Source organism: Nelumbo nucifera, chromosome 3 (assembly GCF_055504915.1).
Source record: "Nelumbo nucifera cultivar China Antique chromosome 3, China Antique-T2T, whole genome shotgun sequence".
Lineage (NCBI taxonomy): Eukaryota > Viridiplantae > Streptophyta > Magnoliopsida > Proteales > Nelumbonaceae > Nelumbo > Nelumbo nucifera.
This window is the reverse complement of record NC_142651.1, coordinates 85280309-85301135: the sequence shown is the minus strand read 5'-3', so window position 1 is coordinate 85301135 and position 20827 is coordinate 85280309. Positions and strand designations below refer to the sequence as shown.

General features: G+C 36.2%; 2 long non-coding RNA genes across 2 annotated transcripts; both read left to right on the top strand.

Moving 5' to 3' along the window:
• Nucleotides 1-935: 935 nt before the first annotated feature.
• Nucleotides 936-2157, top strand: LOC148801564 (uncharacterized). The gene is made up of 3 exons (XR_016083807.1): nucleotides 936-1319; nucleotides 1446-1516; nucleotides 1681-2157. It is a non-coding gene; the product is annotated as an uncharacterized LOC148801564 (long non-coding RNA).
• Nucleotides 2158-15964: 13807 nt separating this feature from the next.
• On the top strand, nucleotides 15965-19135 carry LOC104585932 (uncharacterized). Its single transcript, XR_733368.3, has 3 exons — nucleotides 15965-16617; nucleotides 17462-17599; nucleotides 17732-19135. It is a non-coding gene; the product is annotated as an uncharacterized LOC104585932 (long non-coding RNA).
• The last annotated feature ends 1692 nt before the right edge of the window (nucleotides 19136-20827 follow it).

Sequence of the window (20827 nt, the reverse complement as noted above, 5' to 3'; positions counted from 1 at the left end):
GGGAATTCCAACATCAAAGACCATTCTCCATCCTTAGATTGGAATATAATTGGCACCCGAACCCTACTGTAATTGGAAAAAGTGGCATCTTTCATGGTGGAAAATCCATCTTGATACCCAAACCCTATTTAATTAATTAGCAACCTTAGAGAAGAGAAGGGGGTAATGGCAAAAGGGTTTCCATAATCTTTCAATTCATGTTTGACTTAGCAGTAAAATAATAAATATATAGAAGTAGGATTCTACTACCTTAGCTTGTCAAAAAATTAGGATCCGTAGTCATTATAATTGAAGCATGCCATGTTCTTAAAACAAAAAAAGGTTTTCCTTTCAAGGGTCTGCATGCAATCCTTTTGCTTTTGCTATGTATAGGTTTTAAAGGGAAGGCAGCTAGCAAGCCCACCCCTTTTGGTGTTAAAACCCATCTTTTCATGGAAATACCAGAACCCAGTCCCCATGGCAAGCTACAGTCTTCTGAAGGTTACTGCCTCCAAGCATTCAAAGTTCAAACAAAAGTAGAAATTTGGGGATTCCACTTTGATAACAGCACTGATTCTCCTTCATTACCACCATTATTTGGCCACAAACAAAAAGTACTAGAGAAATAACTGGCGCTTAATATGGCCTAATTACTTAACAAATTAGATTACCAACCCTAGTTCCGATCCCCATGACAAAAGAGTGGCAAACCCAGTGATTCTCTTCAACACAGAAGATCAAATATGTAATTTAGCAATGGTAGCTAGGTTTACTCACCTCCAAGTGCTCTAGTCCTGCAGTTTCTTCTATAAATACAATTCAATACTTTGGCAACTTCTTCCTCACCACAGAAGAACTTGCTGCTTTTCTCCTTTTGCTTTTGCTTCTTCATGCTATTATAAAGCCCTTTCTCTCTCTCTCTCTCTCTCTCTCTCTCTCTCTCTGTGTGTGTGTGTCTGTTTGTCCGTCTGTCTAAAGTCTAAACATCAGCTCTTTGTTGGTTTTGCAGAGTTGGCAAGAAATGAGGAGGCCGATCGTTGATGGTGGAAGTGGAACACTACTTCTGATATGTGATAATGAGGGAGTAGTTTGTTGAGAGATCTTGCTCAAGACCGCGCAGCTGATTCATGTGTAACACCGCATCGGGGTAGGTGTCTATCGCTGCTCAAAAACTAGTGTGGTGATCACGATGAAGCCTGCCGGACACCGATGACTCCTTCAACAACTGATGATAGCCCTCTACCTCGATGCGCTGTTCATGTGCAGGCTGTGTGGTCTTGCCCAAGATCTTGCAGAGGGATGGAGAACATGTTCTTTGATGATGTCTCTATATGTTCTGGGTACGTACATCACCCTGAATCTGTCCACGGTTTGATGCAATGAACCAATGGAAGGAAGAACAATTTTCTTTCTTTGCACCTGCACAACTTCTTCATAGCTGATCACGGCAATCTGGAAATGTGAAGGAACGTGGCTAAAGCTGATGAATGGGACTGTGTGTGATTTTCAAAGACTGAAGTCTTTTTTAAGGGCAAAGGTAAGGCACCCTGTTCACAAATGGGCTAAATGGGTCTTGATTAAACAGGCTGGAATCATGAAATATGAGAGTTAAATCGATTTTTAAAAGTTATTCCATGGAAGTTGCTGATTTTATTTTCTATTTGCTTGTGATATTGCTCTTAATTATCTCTTTATCCAAAGTACTTCAGCTACAAGCCAAGACCCATGTGTAGAAGGGGCATCAGAAGGGAGCAATTTCAGTGGAGAACCCATTTGTGAAGCTGTTAGAAGTGCAGATATAGTAGTAATGCAGTAGCTAGATCTATTTTTGTTAGGAATATGCATCAATCAGTGTGTATAATAGCTCATATTAAAACATTGGCCTAGTCAGACCTCATTTGTATGGTGCAATTTTCTTTTGTACAAATTTAAAAGATGAAGAAACTGATGGAAGTAGAACTCATCACCCCATCACTGCAAACCACAGAGCAAGTTCAGGTTTAGTACCCTCTCCTTTCAATAAAGTAGATGAAATGCTCTCCCACTAATAATTAAAGCAAGATGAGAAGATGGAGTATCTACTTGCCCTACTGCTTGAGCAGAATCACTGTATATGATTTAGTTCCAATCAAAGAGATAATAAAGTGCCCATTAAAAATGGAATTGTATGAAGGAAAATCTATCTGATTACAATTTGCTCTCCAAATGGATGTTTCTGATCATCTGCAAACTTAGGTCACTTGGGAAACTATTAATAAAATGGATGCATGATATGTGTAAAACAAAGGCTTAAAATTATTGGTTGTGACATGATGAGCAGCAGAATGACCTAATTTTGACGCCATTCCTCCAGTGTCAGTGTACCATTTGTATCTCTATGGAGTTTTGATACATAGGTGACAAGCATTTATATCCCATTAATTGTGGCCTTTTCAAGTTTCAAATTGCAAATCCCATATTTATATGCCCATTAATCACTAAATGCAGAACTAAAATATTCTTATGCCTTTATTAGAAAGATTTGAGCTTAGATAATCTTACATATGTTTTTACTTACCACCAAGTCATCTTTAATGGATGGAATAACATGGGTTTTATCAAAGCTTTTAGACTACATTTGATACAAAAATTAGTGTTATTATATGAATGTTCAACCAGAAATTAAAAAAAATTTGAAGAAATTTTGATCACTAAAATCAGTATTTTATCTATATCTTATTTTATTTTATATATAGTACTATATAATTTCAATACTTGTCTTGGTTTTGGTGCATATCCTTAAAGTTAACTCAGAATATAATAATATCACATAAGTTTCGTTTTTTTTATCATTTAAAATATAAGGTTAATACTTATATTTTCCCCCATTTTAGCCAAACTTAGGCACAATGAAAGACCTTATGTACACTAGTACCTATTAATGGAATTTATATTGGTTTCCTATGCATATATACATGCAAATTTTAAATTTTCCACCATATTCAACATTCCAAAGTGTAGCCTGGTAGTTCCACTTCACATAAACAAAATTAAAATATGTAATATTAATACTTGATCTATAATCATTTAAGTATTGGATAAGTATTATTAACTCATTTTTTATTGAGATTTATATGAATTTCCCCAATATATTATTATTGGGATCGACTAGGAAACTGGAAAGACATGATATTCGAAAAATTTGCAGCCAATCAACCAATACCATAAAATAAGTGACCAATCAGTGGTATTCATCAAAATTCATGGGAGTGCTTTGATCGGAAAAGGCTCTTCTAATACTGTCTTTATGGTATCATAGATTTTCCCATGTGTATTCATAGCTATTGCAATATTTATCTTAATATTGATATTTGCAATGTTGATATTTTGAATATGTCTCAAACAATAAAGATGTCATGCATTATTAGATCTGAAATTACCTGCACGCAAGATTTTAAAGGGAAATTATATATTAAGGTTGTATTGGTGCCGGATTGCTATTTTTACCTGAAACGTTTTAGGTTGATCAATACAAATTGGTGATCAAGAACATCATATATGAGAGTCACAACAAGAAAAATGCATGTGTGGAATTGATCAATGATGTTTATGAATGAAAGTTGAGGTAAAGAAAATACAAATTTGTATTGATTAATGCAAAATGATTCAGGTTGAAACTGCAATTATACCAAACACAACCAAAAAAAGCAGGTTCATGCTAAACCTTTAACTTTGTACTTTAAGAGTCCCCGGTTACACATTCCATGTAGGTCTCTACTAGTTCTATACATGTTCTATACATGTTACTAGACCTGTTCATGGGCCGGGCCAGGCCGGGCCGGACTCGGGCCGGGCTTTTACTCTTTATTAATGAAAATTTGTTAGGCCTGAGCACGAACCCGGCCTGACCAACGGGCCTACAACTTGGGCCCGAGCCCGAGCCCGAAGCCCGATTGTGTTTGCTGGTGAATGTGTTCGCCGGTGATTGTGTTCATCGGAACTGAGTTCGCAGTGACTATGGTCTGTGAGCTGCGACCTACGATTTTAAGTTTAATAGTGATCAGTTCGCGTCTGAGAAAGAGAGAGAGAGAGAGAGAGAGAGAGAGAGAGAGAGAAAGAAAGAACTCACCGCCACAGCCGATGCCTATATTTGTCGCCTCGACGTCGTCGGTGTTTGAGATTTGAAAGAGAAGTGAGATTTGAGAAGAGGAATGAGAGAGTCAGAGAGAGAAAGAGAGAGAGAGAGAGAGAGAGAGAGAGAGAGAGGAGTGAGGACTCACCGCCAGAGTTGTTGCGCCGGTGAACGTTTGCCGCCTCACCGGTTGTGTGGCTGCCTGAGAGTGTGAGGATGAGAGCTATTGAGGATGTGGAGAAGAATGGTTCGGTTGGAAAAAGAAAGGAAAGAGGCAAAGAGGTGAAAAAAAGAGGGGGTCTTCGACTAGGGTTTTTAGGTTTAGTTATAGGTTGGGTTGGGTCGGGCTCAGGCTCGGGCCAAACTATTTTGGCAAATCCCGAGCCCGGCTCGAATTTATTGTGGGCTGGGCTTTTTGGCCCGAAGTTAAGCCTGCGGGCCCATATGCGTGTTCAAGCTCATGAACATGTTCTTTTTTCAAATTTTGAGAGGGGGGAAAGTTGGTCAATGAGATTTTGGTTCCCATTGACCAAGAATCCCATGTTCTTTTTTCTGATTTATGTAGGGATCAGGGAAAGTTTATTTTCCTGGGTACCACTTACCCGGGTAAGTGATACCCATCTCCTAGGTGGGTAAATAACTTTCCCACCTAGAGGGAAAGTTGCCAACACTTGAACAGGACAAAAATGCCCCTTTTAATGATAGATTTTTATGGTTAAAATGGTCATTACCTTATTTACATGAGAAATAAAAGAACATGTATAAATGCACTTACCCAGATAAATGTTTCATAGGAAAAACTTACCCAGGTAACTGCATTTACCCAAGTAAGTAACTTACCAAAAAATGAACAAGGCCTAGTTTAATAAAGTACCTTAGGTCAGTTGAAGTTACCCTAATTGTCCACATAGGTCAACGATTAATGGGTCAAAATAATTTGGAAAATTAAGAAGATCCCAACCCTGTTGTAACCTTTTATTTTATTGAGTTAAGAAAGGATTAGAAATCCCATATGAAAAACAAAGTCCATAAATGGGATGGCTTCTCCTTAGATAGCCACCGTTGATCATGATGATGAGGAGGTCATCTATAGTTACAAATAAATGTCAGACCCTGAAGTGGTGTCCTAGGGGTGGAGATTTCGATGATCAAATTAATAGATTTGGGAGTAAGGATGAACTGGGGAGCTTGGTGTGTGAGTTGAGGCGAAAGGTGAGCCAAGGTGACTAGAAAGCAAGGGAGTAAGAAAGGAGTGTTTAGAGAGTTGTACCTTCAGGATGCTTTCCCATTAGCTGTACTAAGAGTAGTGGATCTTATAGCTGCTCCCTAAGTTGGTCCATTTCTCCGCCTGTAATAGTTTGGACCTGTTCATGGGCCAGGCTCAGGTTTGTCTTTCGCTAAAATTTAAATAGGCCTGGCTCGAAACTCAAGCCCGATCCGAAGCCCAAGTCTATGAACAAGTGTCACATCATGGCACTTGTGGCTGACCATTAGCTCCTGTTGGCATTAATGGCCTGGCCAACTTAACCAATGTGTAACAATCGGGCGATATTGCACACGCTACGCCCACGTCATCCGATAAAATTACTAGGTTGCCCTTCAAGGTGTTGTAAATTATTATAACTGTCCTTTAGGTGAGACATGTGGTGTAGGTCGCTCAGTCGCATCAGAAATGCAGGGTTGTGTCATCTTTTCAACTATTGGATTAATTAGGGATGGCAATTTTCCCGTCTCCATTGGGTACTTAGACTCCTCGACCTGGTCGGGTCGGATGTGGTGTTTTGGCGAGGGCGAATAGGGTCGTGGATGGGGATAAAAATGAAAACCTGATAATCTGATATAATATATTTATATAAATATATAATTATATATATTATGTATATTTAAATAATATTATAATTTTATAATAAATATTATAAACCAAATTAACAAAATACATAAATTAACAATTAAGTTTTAAACAGTTAACAGGTTACAAACGTAAACCCATTAACCGAACCCAAACTCCCATTTCCCAAATCCCAAAAGCGATGTTATAAAATCTAAATAACCGGCAAACCTAGATCAGCAAAAGGGGTGACAAATGGGTGGGTTGGGTTCTATTGGGTAAGGGTTGAATATCAATCCATCCATATTGATCCATCAACCCACCATGACCCATCATCAATGCTTCTTAAAGGGTCATAACCCATCCTAATCTTGGGTCACCCTAACCCACCCATATTGACCCACTTGACCCACTCATATTGGCCCTTACCCACCCTCACCCATACTAAGTACTAACCCATTTACCCTCACCTATAAATACAGAAACGGGTCGGGTCAACCCATATACAAAAAAAAAAAAAAAAAAAAAAAAAAAAAAAAAAAAAAAAACTTTTGAGAGAACAAACTCTCAAGTCTACCACATGCTATAAATGGGTCAGGTCGTATACCCGAAAATAACATTTTTGAGAGAATAATCTCTACTAAGGCTACCACGTGACAAAAACGGGTTGAGTTGCCCTGTATACCCAAAAATGCAAAAATTATGTAGAAAAATACCAAAGACTTTGTAGAAAATGCAAAAAATATAGAAAAGTACTACAAATTGCAAAACTTTTGTAGAAAAAATTAGAAAAATGCAGACAATACTAGAAAATTGTAGAAATGCATGAAAAATGAAACAATTATGTAGAAAAGTTGTAGGGAATTCAGAAAAAATATAGAAAAATAACAGAAAACTACAAAAAATGCAAAAAAATACCAGAAATTGCAAAAAATAGTAGAAAGTGCAAAAATGCATAACTTTTGCATAAAAATGCATAAAAATGCAAAAAAAAAACATACCAAAAAATGCATAAATTATGAATAAAAAAACCAGAAAATTACAAAAAATGCAGAAAATACTAGAAATTGTACTTTGATTAATTTGCTACTGTTGTGTGCAGACTGCAGTAGGGGTGAGCATTGTTCGCTTAAAACCGAAAAACCGAACTGAAATTTTGGTTTTGGTTTGTTTGGTTCGGTTTTCGGTTTTTTTTTGTTCAGTTAATTCGGTTTTAAAAAAAATTGGTTTCGGTTTCAGTTTTCAGGATTGGAAATTCGGTTAATCGAAAAAACCAAATTAACCATTTTTATATACATAATATAATATATTTTTAATATATAAAACATAATATATTATAATATGTATATAATATATATTATATAAAATACATTAACATATACATATATTATAGTATACATAAATATAATAATATATATAACATATAATATGTATTAGTATAATATTAATAAAATTCGGTTTATTCAGTTCTGTTTTTAACTGAATAAACCAAATGCTCACCCCTAGACTACATTGTACACATATTAATCCTTTTTTATTGTGCTTAGTTTAGTCGAATGCACATATTGGAGTTTCTATTTTTCTAATATTGTTTATAGATGATTAATTTTATTTATTTATTTATTTTGCATTTCGGGTCATACCCTACTCCTCGGTGGTTCATCTACTATGATTTAATTGGGTCCTTACTTGGATGAAGAGTGAAGACTAGAGCAGTGCTTCTAATCTACTCTGTGGACTATGGTAAATCAATTTAGCTTTCAGTCTTTGACCTATGAATTAATTTGGCTTTCCTTCTTAGTTTTGACATGGCATTAGGTGCATTGTTTTATTTTTAGCTTTTCATAATATATATTATATGTATTGTTTTACCTTAAGTGAATTATTTTGTTGAAGAAATGTCTACATCAACTCCTTCAACCTCCCACTATTAATTTTGTCAATGCAAAACTAACCCAACTTTGCAATTTATATGAACCGTTTTATATTCTACATATTTGCATTTACACTTATTTGCATCGTTTCCAAACATAACCTAATGTTCTTTTTTGTTTACTCTACGAACTTTTTGAACAGTTATGGGGTCAACGTTGGAACCCTCCAATGTTTTTTTTCTTTTGAACTCTAGAAACTTTTTGGACATGTAAGTGTCAATGTTGGAATCCTCTAATGTTTTCTTTGGTTTTATTTCATTAATTTGTTACATGCTTACAGAAAATAAGTGATGGACAACAACTCCAAAACTACCCTTTAAAGTGTTATATGTTTAAGTTACAGGTTTACAGGTTACAGCAAAGAGAGGACCAAGAGCCCAAAACTTAATACAGCTTATAGGTTTAATCAACAATGGAAAAGGGCCATAAACCCAAAACTTAAGAATATTTACACTAGAGAATACATATTATAGGTTTAATTTATAAAATGGAAGATATTGATCTTTCTTACATATTATAGATTTTTTTTTTGATAGATCAATTACAGATAATAGGTTGATTACATATTTAATTTACAGATTACAGGTTTAACTTACCTTACAAATTATAGATTAAAAGTGGTAATATATTATAGATTGCAGGTTTGATTTAATTAGTAACTTTAGAGGTTACATCAAGGTTTAAAGTATCGGAAACACAATGTGTATCAGAGAGGCAAGTTTAAGAGACATATTGAGATACACTTTGGATACGGATAAAAAATTAAGATATGCATGGATACACTAAGAAACTCATATAAATCTTTAAGAAACTGATGAGGGCAGATTTGGCCCTCCGTTGACCTAGTGACATGTGACATCCGCCTTCGCCACTTAACACCTCAGCGCCACGTAGATAGATGCATATGTCGCCCAATCAAGGGGACACACCCCGGAATCAGTCAAAGCACCTCATACACAGCTTGGGCACCTCGGCAAGGCGGTTAGCAGCACCTCATCCAGAGCCGACGTATAGTACCTCGTCGTTTCCGGTCCAAGGGACCTCGGCGTAAGGAACGGCCTCCTCAAGGACTTGCCAACTTGTGGTACCTCGTCAGTTGGTCGAAGTGAACTCGGTGTGGGTAGCGGCCTCCTCGAGGACTTGTCGACCTGGCTGAGGTCCAGGTGGCGACCTGCAAGATGTGCTCGTCGACCTCTTCCTTAAGCAAGATTATTGTTCCCGACTTCTTTGGGATCACAACGCTCGTTACACCCATCTTTCCGTATCGTCCGCTTCAAAGTTGATTGAATGGATTCTATCCCTCTCCTCCGAACATGGTGGACACGGTTTCCCAGTAATCTTGGATGCGTTTCAACAAGCTTCCGGTTTCTTAAACCTATATAAAGGCATCTCCTCCCCTAAGAGATGGTATGTGCAATTCAACTCTCACATTGCACTAGCTCTCTCCAAAATCTCCAATTTGCTGACTTAAGCAACGGAGTGCCCACCCAGGTAAAGCAGACACTCTGACACTGTCTTTTTGTAGGCTGACCCAACGAACTAGCCGGCTCGGCATCTGAGTTGCCATTCATCAGGGAGATGCTAGATCGCACATCATTAGAAATAATATTAATAATAATAAATATGAGTTTTATATGACTATAAACAAGTTATTTAAACATAAAAAACCATATTTCAATGATTTATACAATGTATGCATACATACACACATACCATAGATTTTAAAGAATCAATATAATTTGTATTAATATTTATCATTGTTTAGAAAATAGGAATGGATTGACTAGTTAGACCGATTGAACCATGACTCAAAGCTTTTGGTTGGTTCAATCATACCCCCCCCCGAATCAGATTGGGTAAAAAAATGGCCAAAACTACCAACTCGACTAATCAAACTAGAAAGCCGATGAACCGGTCCCTATTTTAAAAAACCACTCGGTGTTTTGAAATTTTTAACACATTAATGCAGACTTCTAGAGACCATAACTTTTCACTCGGATGTCCAATTGGAGTGATATTTTTTTTTATTTTGGATAGTTTTTCAAGATAGGCGTCTTATAAAAAAATGAAACTAAAATAAAAAATACATGTTATAGAAGAAGATAATTATATATTTTAAATATATTATAATATAAAAAGAGTGTTTAATTAAAAATAATAATACATATTAAAATATCAAGCATTGGGGGTTTGACGTGGTGGTGGGCTTGTAGTTGTTGAAAACAAATGACTAGGGTTTGAATCCCTTTGGTCACTTATTTGTGATTTTTATACGCAAATTTAGTGGCATGTCAAATTAAAATTCAATTTGAAATTGCCTTAAATGTACTATTTAATTCACCTTATGGCGTGTAGTTAAATGTGATAATTAATTAAGAGTCATATAATTTAAATTTGGAGAAAGAGGGAAATTAAATTTGACATTTAAAAGTTTACAAAATTAAATAAGAGAGAGAATACAAGCACTAAGAAATGGTAGTTGTATGGGCCAAAGATGAAAGAGAGTGAGAATCTCTTGGAACACCTAAACAACATTCAACAATATCTTGAATCAACTAGGGAAAGTTGATGTCAAGGTGGAGGAAGAAGACAAGGCTCTTTTGTTTCTTAAGTTACTTCCTAATTCATGTGAAAAATTAGTGACAACATTGTTGTAGAGGAAAGATACAATGAAGTTGAAAGAAGTTATTGCATCTCTTCTATCTAATGATGTTAGGAGGAAGCCCAAGTATGAGAGTAGACATAATTCTGCATTGGTTATGCAGGAACGATTTAGAAAGGAAGGTCATCATCATCTGACATAGGATCTAGATGTAGAAGGGTTAGAAATCAGATTTCATATGGCCAAAGTAGGTTTACTAGTTGGCTGAATTTTTAGAATTTTTCTAACCCAACCCGGGAAAAGGTTTCCTGGTGATTTTGAAATCTAAAATTTTGGGATCGATCTTACACTAAATTGGACCAAATTTTGAACCCAAATTAAAACCGATTATACCTTATATGGAAACCACAGTGTGCAGCTCCCAAAGTGGTAGTTCATGCCCAATATCAGTCTCAAAATTGGACTCCAACTAAAGATGGAGTTGTGTGTGTGTGTGTGTGTGTGTGTGTGAACCTAATATTCTCTGATGTTTTTCTTGTAAAAGCACAATAGAGAATTAATGGAAATCAGGCCCTATCACAACTAGGTCAAATTAGAGTTTCTGGGGGGGCAAAGGAGAAGAGAAGAGAGCAAGAGATTGGAGAAAACTGGTGAATTGACCCCTCCCCTCTTAGCCCCTTATATAGAGCACTCTCCTAATCTAACTAGGAGCTGGTCCAAATTAAATTTGGATAAGGACTTTATCTTTAATTAATAATCATTATCTTCTTAAGAGAATGGGTGCTCAATACCCAAATCTATACCCATTTTCGACCCAAATCACATGACAACTTAATGGTTCACATCCCAAGGTGTTGCATGGCCACTTTGGGATTGAATATTGTATGGTGTGGGATCTACAAAGGTTTCACATAAGTCCATAAGGGTTTAGTCCTACCTCTAAAAGATGTTAGACCAAATTCATTACTTAGGAGCAATGAACCCCTGACCCAATCATCTTGGACTTAGTTTGGACCCAACATTTACATATAAATGATCATTGCATTCAACTATCCTATGAAGACCTAAGGATAATGGTCTCTTACACTTAACCTCTTAATCCATAATCATAAAAACACTACCTATAGAAAATGACCCCCTTCCTAACTGCAAAATGCAATATCACACTCATTTTCTTAGATGGATCGTAGGATTAAAACCTTTTGTAAACCATTTTCATAAAATAGTAATATAACATATAAATACATTTTGCAAATCATATTTCAAATACAGTTGAAATCCACTATCGACAATTTAGGTTTCCATCAAAGTGCAAACCTTGATATTCACTTTGTCTGACAAATGGGCTGATCCTATCACCATGATCACTCACTCAAGTAATTTCCCAAACTTCCCCAACATACCTATATATTTGACTCTTGATGGATCTCACTAGTTGGCAATTGGCATATCAATGATAGTTCAGTCTAAAACCTAATGTAGTATCATAATCAAATAAGGCCACATCTATCAATAGTTCAACTTTGAGTCAAATGTGTCAATGTTTATTGCCATAACTAAAAATAAAAATTAATTAAATATAAAAACATAAAAACAAAAAATACATGAATTTTACAAAAAATAAAACATTTGGGCACATGTATAATATCATATATTTATCATATTAAACAAAAAGTTACTTTTACACACATAAAAATAAAAAATTATAGAAAAAAATGAACATATCTATAATTCTATATTTACACTACTAGTAGAAACATGAATAAGATTGTGGAACTTTCCTTTGACAAAAATGCCCATTTTTTGAATTTAATCCCTATTTAATTATGAGGTTCAAAATGTAATTTGAATTACTACTTTTCACCTTAACCTATTTATGGGCCAGGCCAGGCCAGGCTTTGCCTCCTTATCAACAGAAAATGTACAGGCCTGAGCCTGGCTCGACCATCGGGCCTAGATAGCCCGAGCTTGAGCCTGAAGCCCAACTTGTACACAAAATGTCTTATTTTTAGTGTACTTTTATAAACTAATATTATATTAATTTAGTAATAATTTAATAAATTAATAAACTAATTTGTATTTCCTAATAATAAATTAATATTTATTAATAATTTAAGAAATAAATATATATTATATATAACATAAATGATTTTTTATTATATGTAATAGTATTGGGCCAGGCTCGGGCCGAGCCGGGCTTATTTGAGAAAGCCCAAGCTCGAGCCCGAGCTTGGGAGCCTGAAGTTTTGTCCAAGCTTGGAAAATAACAGGTCAAGTCGGGCCGGGCCGTTGGGGCTACCTAGCCCATGAATAGGTCTATTTTCACCTCATTCTATTCCCTCTCTTTAAACCTTACATTTTTTTTATAAACAAACAAAAAAAAGATACATTAAGAAGATAAAGCATTATAAAAAGAAGAGCCCATCCATGCAAGTAGGCCTGTTAATGATACCTGAAACTTTGCAGCCCAATGTGAGGTGTTTACATAATAGGATTTGGTTCTGTAATTTGCATCCAATTAACAATAAAAAACAAAAAATATAAAAAGTACATGAACTTTATAGAAAACGTTGGATACATTATTACTATCATTATCATCATCTAGAATTGCCATGTGCATACTTACTAATAATCATAGACACACATAACACATATTTGCATACATGCATGTACATAAAATTATACATACACTTTATGTCAAATTTTGTCATGGGGCTAATTGATAGACCTAAGTCCAAGACTAACCCAAGTGCATCAAATTTCAATGCAGGTTGGGGGGGTTGGGCCCAAGCCGAACAGATTAGGCTTGACTTTGGTTTGAAGCCTTAGGTCCAATGCATAGGGTTGGGTCGATGGCCAAAAAAATATATAGGGTTGGGCATAAGTTAAGCTTAAATTCAGCCTGACCTACTTTACTTGCACCACAATGGTCCAATTGTTTGGGTAAGTGAGTTAACTAGTGATGCCATAATTAAATAATAAAAATTTAAAAAGTAGATTAAAACACAAAAATTAAGAATACATAAAATTTATAAAAGAAAATTAAGACATCTAAGATATTAGAAACTTATCATATCAAGCAAAAATAAGTGTGATAAACAAGAATTATTTTTAGAATTAATTATGTAAATAGAATAAAATATTTAAAGTTGCCCAAAAATGAGTTGCTTTTTATTTCAAGTCAAATAGGTTAGTACATGGTGTCATAATTATATAATAAAAATTCAAAAAAAATAGATAGAAATAAAAAACATAGAAAACACAAAAATTTGTCTATAAAATTTGTGCATATATATTTATCATATTAAACAAAAATAAATATGATAAATAAGAAGTATTTTTATTAACAATGAAAATGAAATATAAAATCTAAATACACTAGCACACCATGCTTTTATTACTAATCATTTTTAATTGGTTCTAATAAGGATATTGAAATTGTTAATGTTATTTGAAATTACCATGTGCAACATACGTGCACATTTACTAGTTATACAAAAAAAAAAAATCAAATGGTTCAAAGCAATGTTATCAGATTCAGACTCGATTGTCTGATTGCTTAGAAGTTAGAAATGTCAAATTGGCCAAACCAATCTTAAATATGTGCATTATAAATTGTTACAAATCCATAATATTTATCATATGCTCAACTATGATACCAGAAAGATATGATACCGAAAAAAAAAACTTATAACCAAGGAACCGAGATCATAAAAGTGATAACTAATCACATGGGTTTTCATCAAAATCCACGGGGATAGTGATTGGTCAAAACCTTCCTGGTATCATGTCTTTTCAACATCATAAGTTTTCCCATTTATCATTTGGATTCAACTAGGATGCCGGAAAGACATGATGCCCTAAAAAAACTTATTTCGATATCAAATAGAAGATAGTCCAGAGTTGTTTGCCATTTTATTGATTTTTTTTAAGTGTGCAAATGATCAACCAGATGGTCTAACCAATCAACCAGATATGACCCAATGTTGGAAGTGGTTTGTGTTCATTCCATGCATGTCTGACAACAATTTGTCCAATCATTCATACACAATGATGTTTGGCCTAATTAATCTCCTAGTAGGAGTCTACGAGAAGTGATGTGATCCCAATCCCATTGTAGCTTATTCGTGGTGTTGAACTCTAACCCTAACCCTAATTGGCAACATTCTAACTATAACATCTGTATACATGGGTAAAACTATGATGCTTTCAAAATACTATCATTATATTAAACCCAAAATTCTCAGCCTTTAATTTTAACATGCAATCGTTGGGTTTTGCACTAACCCAAGGATTGGATCGTGTCAAGTTGGCCGAGGTCCCAACACTGACATGATGTTCAACCCAACCCAGCCCAAGTCACACCCCCTAGATTCCAAACATTGACCCATCACCAATCCACACCAGATCTGTATAGAACACTTGTTCACTCATGAGTTGAGACATAGCCTGTTACACACAGCCTTGCCAGAAGTAGATTCCACCAATTTTTGCACTTATGAAGAGCTTTGGGAGTTCAAATCTAACGCTTCCAACACCATCCCAACAAGCCATTACAGTCGCAAATTGGAAACATCCTCCTCATGAATGGAAAGGGGGATGTTCCCAATATGCGTGATGCAGCCGCATATTGGGACAGTGTTGGGAGCATTCCGTTGGTAGCAAATCCCTACCCGAGTTTTGGAGGGCCTTTTACCAGCGTAACTTTCGCTTGGATCTGATTGTAGCGGGACCTGTGATTGAATTTGAATCCTGCCTGCCTTCACCTAAGCTTGGGAGGTTTCTGGGTTCGGGGCTGGGCTGCCCACAATCTATAGCCCATTTTAAGTTTTAGTATGTTTTAAGTACATTTCAGATAAGCTGTCCAATGTGAAATTTACATTGACAGTGGCTTTATGTTCTATCTCAATGTGAGGACCAGAACTGAAAAGCTTAGTGCTTTGTCTTTTAACAATTAAAAAATCTCTGAAGTGGCAGAAGGGAAAAGCTTATATTGCTTTTTCTTTTAATGAATTAAAAAAGAAATCTCTGAAATGGCAGAACGGAAAAGCTTATTGCTTTGTCTTTTAATGAATAACCTAATATGGCTTTTCCTGTGTAGAGGTTTCTGAAGGAATTAAAGCAGCTAGCAAACCCACCTTTGATTTTTAATTTGGTGTTGAAACCCTTCTTCTCATGGAAATTCCAAAACCCAGTCCCCATCACTGCTAGGTACAGTCTTTTGAAGGTTACTGATAGCCCTGCATTCCTCAAAATGATGATCTAAGCATTCAAAGCTCAAATAAAAATAGAAATTTTGGGATTCCAATTTGATAACCACTCTGATTTTTCCTTCATTTAGGCTTGGGCCCTCAACAACATCACCATTAATTACTTGACCCACAATGCCCTTTTCTTTGTCAGTTTCTAGCTGTATGTAATTGACTCTAGCTAACTACTTGAGATGACCTAATTAATTAACAAATTAGATTTCCAATTCCAACCCAAGCTCCTCATGACAAAACTGAAAAAGAAAAGAGTAAGGGTGACAAACCCAGCTGTGATTCTCTTCACTACTATAATTGTACCTGCTGCTTCTATATATAAATACAACATGAATACTTCTGGCTTAATTTACCTGTTTCTATTTTTCTCTTTCTGATTTTGCTTTTTCATGTTATAAAGCCATGACTCTCCCTCTCTCTCTCTCTCTCTCTCTCTCTTTCTCAGAGCATCAGCACTTCATGTATTCTCTTTGTTGGTTTTTACAGGGCTCTCAAGAAATGATGAGGTTGGTGGTGGCTTGGAACACTACTGCTGATATGTGATAATGAGGGAGAGTAATTTGTTGAGAGATCTTGCTCAAGACCGCGCAGCTGATTCATGTAACACTGCATCGTGGTAGGTGTCTATCGCTGCTCAAAAACTAGTGTGATGACAGTGAAGCCTGCCGGCCGGACGGACACCGATGACTCTTTCAACAACCGATCACTGATGGTAGCCCTCTACCTCGATGCGCTGTTCATGTGCAGGCTGGCTGTGTGGTCTTGCTCAAGATCTCACAGCAGAGAGATGGTGGACATGTTCTTTGATGTCTGTCTGTGCTGGGTATAATTACATCGATCACCCTGCATCTGTCCACGGCTTGATGCAGTGAACCAATGGAAGGAAGAACTACAAGTTGGTAAGATATTACGTTTCTGATGTGTTTACACCTGCACAACCTCGATCTTGATTGATTTAGAGTTTGAAGCTCAAGACAATCCAGCAATGTAGAGAAGCATAGTTAATAGGACTGTGTGATATCTTTATTTCTTGATTTTCAATGACTGAAAGTCTTGGTAAAGGGGAAAAAAGGTAATTAAGGCAGCCTGTTCACAAATTGGTTAAATGGGTCTTAAAGAGGGCTGCCTGAGCTGAAATCATGAAGTATGAGAGTTTGCTGAATTTTTCCTTTTTGAATTTTCTATGGAAGTAGCTTATTTTCTTTTATTTTTTTATTCACTTGTGCAATTGCTCTTTATCTCTTTATCCAAGCTGTCAGCTACAAGCCAAACCAGAGGAAAGCAATTTCAGTGGAGATGGAAAGAGAACCCATTTGTGGAGTTGTTAGTAATGTAGAGATAGTACAAATGCAGTGGCTCTATTTTGTTAGGATTATGCATGTCATTGTGTACAATGATTCATGTTAAAATATTGGATTGGCCTATTAGTCAGCCTTAATTTGTAGGGTGCAAATTATTATTGTTATTATTATTTTGTAATAGTTCTAGGGTATAAATTTAAAAGATGAAGAAATTGATAGAAGTAGAATTCATCACCTCACGGCAAATTTCAGGCTTAGTACCCTCTCCATTCAATGAAGTACATGAAATGCACTCCCACTAATGATTCAAGTAAGGTCAGAAGGAGTCAATTTACCCTATTGCTTGAGTAGAATCACTGTATATGATTTAATCTTGTTGTAAAATAATAAAGAATACAGAATAAAACTTATTGGTAATCGCTTTCTAAACCGGAACTTGCAGGAATTTGTTGTTACAGAATCTTGAAATTGGGAATTGCAGAGAGAGAGAAGGAGAACTCATCACCTCACTGCAAATTTCAGGCTTAGTACCCTCTCCATTCAATGAAGTAGATGAAATGCACTCCCATTAAGGATTCAAGTAAGGTCAAAAGGAGTCAATTTATCCTATTGCTTGAGTAGAATCACTATATATGATTTAATCTTGTTATAAATTAATAAAGAAGGCAGAATGAAACTTATTGGTAATCGCTTTCTAAATCGGAACTTGCAGGAGTTTGTTGTTGCAGAATCTGAAAATTGGGAATTGCAGAGAGAAGGAGAACTCATCACCTCACTGCAAATTTCATAGACAAGACAGAGAAGAAGACTGTCAAAAATTGATGTGTATCAACTAAGTTGACCAACATCCTTTTTATAGATTGGTCTCAGACCCGAACGGACACAAAGGTGTCCTTTCAAACAGGAGTCTCTTCAGAACAGTGCACCTGTTCAAAAAGGCACAAAGAGAAAGAGACACGAAAAAAAGAAAGAAAAAACATTTTTTTAAATAAATTCAAAATTCGAACAGACACCTGTTTGAACGTACACGCCGCACCCACCCCACCTTGCCCCTCCCTAGCTCGGATTGGCTCGACGCACGCGTGAAAAGCACCTCCATATTCTCTTTATTTTTGTTTTTGCCTTTTGTTATCTTTGCTTTGTTTTCCTCCTCCTTTGTCCATTATTTCCTTTATGTTTTAAACCATTCATCTTATTCATTTCAACCCTATTGTCAAAGACCAAGCTCTCCAATATGATACAATTTCAACCTAATGACATTAATGATTTAACCTCCATCACATTTCAGCATAATCAACAATTGAAAGCAATTTAGCATGATAGGTTCTACAATTTCAAACAAAAAATCACATGTCCATTTCAACAAGCAAACCAAGTTTCAAAGCATCATTTCCTTTCACATGATAGGTTCTAAAATTTCATGGAGACAATAATTTTAGCATGTAAATCAATCTCAAATCATCATGTCATTACATGTTGTCATAGCCGCTAACATTCAGCACTATCATGGGTTCAAAATCATCATTTCCAACATGTATTGACTTTCAAGAATAACACATTTCATCTTGGTATTTACATGTAGAAGCATCAAAGAAGCATTAAATCCCATGTTTTATTAGTGTGACATGCTTTCAAAGAAAATGTCATATTCAAATCCTATCCAAATCCATGCCAAAACCAACTCTAAATTAAGATTAAATCTTGTTGATAATCCATGAGGGTAAAAAACAAAAGAAATAAATAAGATGATCAAAAGAGTGACACACTTGCCTCTTCAGAGTCTCAAACATAAGCCATGAACACTAAGGAAAGAAATCCATGCTTGTCCAAGTAAAGACTTTGTTCCTCATGTTAAATGATCCATTGACAACCCATTGAATTAGAGTGTGTGCATATGCTACCAAAATTCCTCAAACAACTTGTGCATTCATCACATGTAGGAAAAAATTGCCCTTCCCCTTCTTGTTTTAGCATTCTCATCTCCCAAAACTTACTCTCATCTTCATACCTATTCTCTCTTTTCCACACTTGAGTTGAATTAAGGATTAGGGGATAGGGATAGGGAACATTCAATTTGTTGACAATTCCACACACTTCCCACGTACAATTTGACTTTTGTCTCTCAATAAAATATGTACTTCCATTATCCAAACATAATTGACATGAGAGCATGAAAGAGGCTTATTCTCTAAAGCAAATTTCTTACTTCAAGAGAGTAAAATGAATATGCAAAGTAAATTTTCTAATCCAAAATCATGTAGATCCAAACTTGAGAATGAAAGAGAGAGAGAATTCATTCAATTGATGCAAGAAAATTGAATGTGAAAGAAAAATAAAAAAAAACTTGTATGCCAAACATGGGACAAGAGAAACACACTTGTTATCAATAAAAGAAAACAAAAAGAATCACATGCAATAATCTAAACTTGAAACAAGAAAAACAAACTTATTTTCAATAAAAGAAGAAAAAAAATTGGGCACCCCCATGTGGGACCAACCTATAGTCCAAGAACTCCCTAGCGGAGTCGCCGATCTGTGAATGTCAGAAAACGGCTCACTTGAGCTGATTTAGAGTCGCCACCCATCATTAATGTAAATTGGGAGTTGTGGGCCTCCCGAGTTATTTATACATAAAACCAATTTGGCCCAACCAATGACTCCAAACCTAAGGTAATGGTCCAACCGATCTGAGTAGGACTTGGATGGGAGAGGGAAGGGATTAGGCACCCCTCTCCCATTTTCAATAGGTGGGGTCCACATGAAGAATCCCATAGCTAATGCATTAGGCGATGTTTGGTTCAATTTTCATTCTTTATCATTCTTACCCAAGATGAAATTCTAAAATGGAAAAGAATGGGTAAAAATAGGTAGAATGAGAAAATATTGCTATGAACCAAACACTTTTTTCCTAAAAATGAATTATTTTTAGACTAATAAGTGTCCTATGTTGCTCATTTTCTGATGGAGGGCCAGCTCAAGACCCACCGAACCAACCGGCGACAGCTCACGTCTAGAGAGACCTTATGTCATCCAACATGCATAGGATAATGGCGACAGCTCATGTCTAGAGAGGACTCCTTATGACATCCAACATGCATCGGATGATGGTGGCTATCGAACGGTGGACGTCAAAAGCATACTGAAGAAGAATTCGAAGATGTTTTAGAAGTCAAGTTCCTAGTTGTTTTAGAAGTCAAGTTCCTAGTTATTTTAGTCTACAAGTCTACCCGTATGTATTATAAATACTTCAGTTTCTGAGCTCAATGATACACACAAGAATTTCTTATCACATTTTTCTCTCTCTACTAAGGCTATGCTTAGTTCTTTCTTTTGTGAGGCTTCAAGACCGAAGCCGACTCGATCGTCCGGTGCTTGTTCACCCGGTCGAGTGCGTCACGTTGTGTCAGGTGGTATCAGAGCGGGAGTTCGCCCAATCAGATGGCCAACCAGGACAGTAGCAGTCGCAACCAACCCCATGATGGAGATCAGGGGTTACAAGCTGTTTGGAGAGCAATCGAAGAGCAACGAACAACCACTCATAACATTGAGCAACAGTTGGTAGAGATTGCTGGACAACTACGGACTTTGTTGTGGGAGGATGTCCCAAGGAATAGGGGTAACGCATTGCACCAAGCTGGGGGAGACGACCACGATAGGCCAATCATTGATCCTATACCCAGGAACCCTATTATTGATGATGATAGCGACGACGAGCTAGAATTCGGCATTGCTCCAGTTCTTCCCGGTGATGGCAGGACCGATAGGAATTATCATGGCAATTTTAATCACCGTTGGAATGATGATGAGT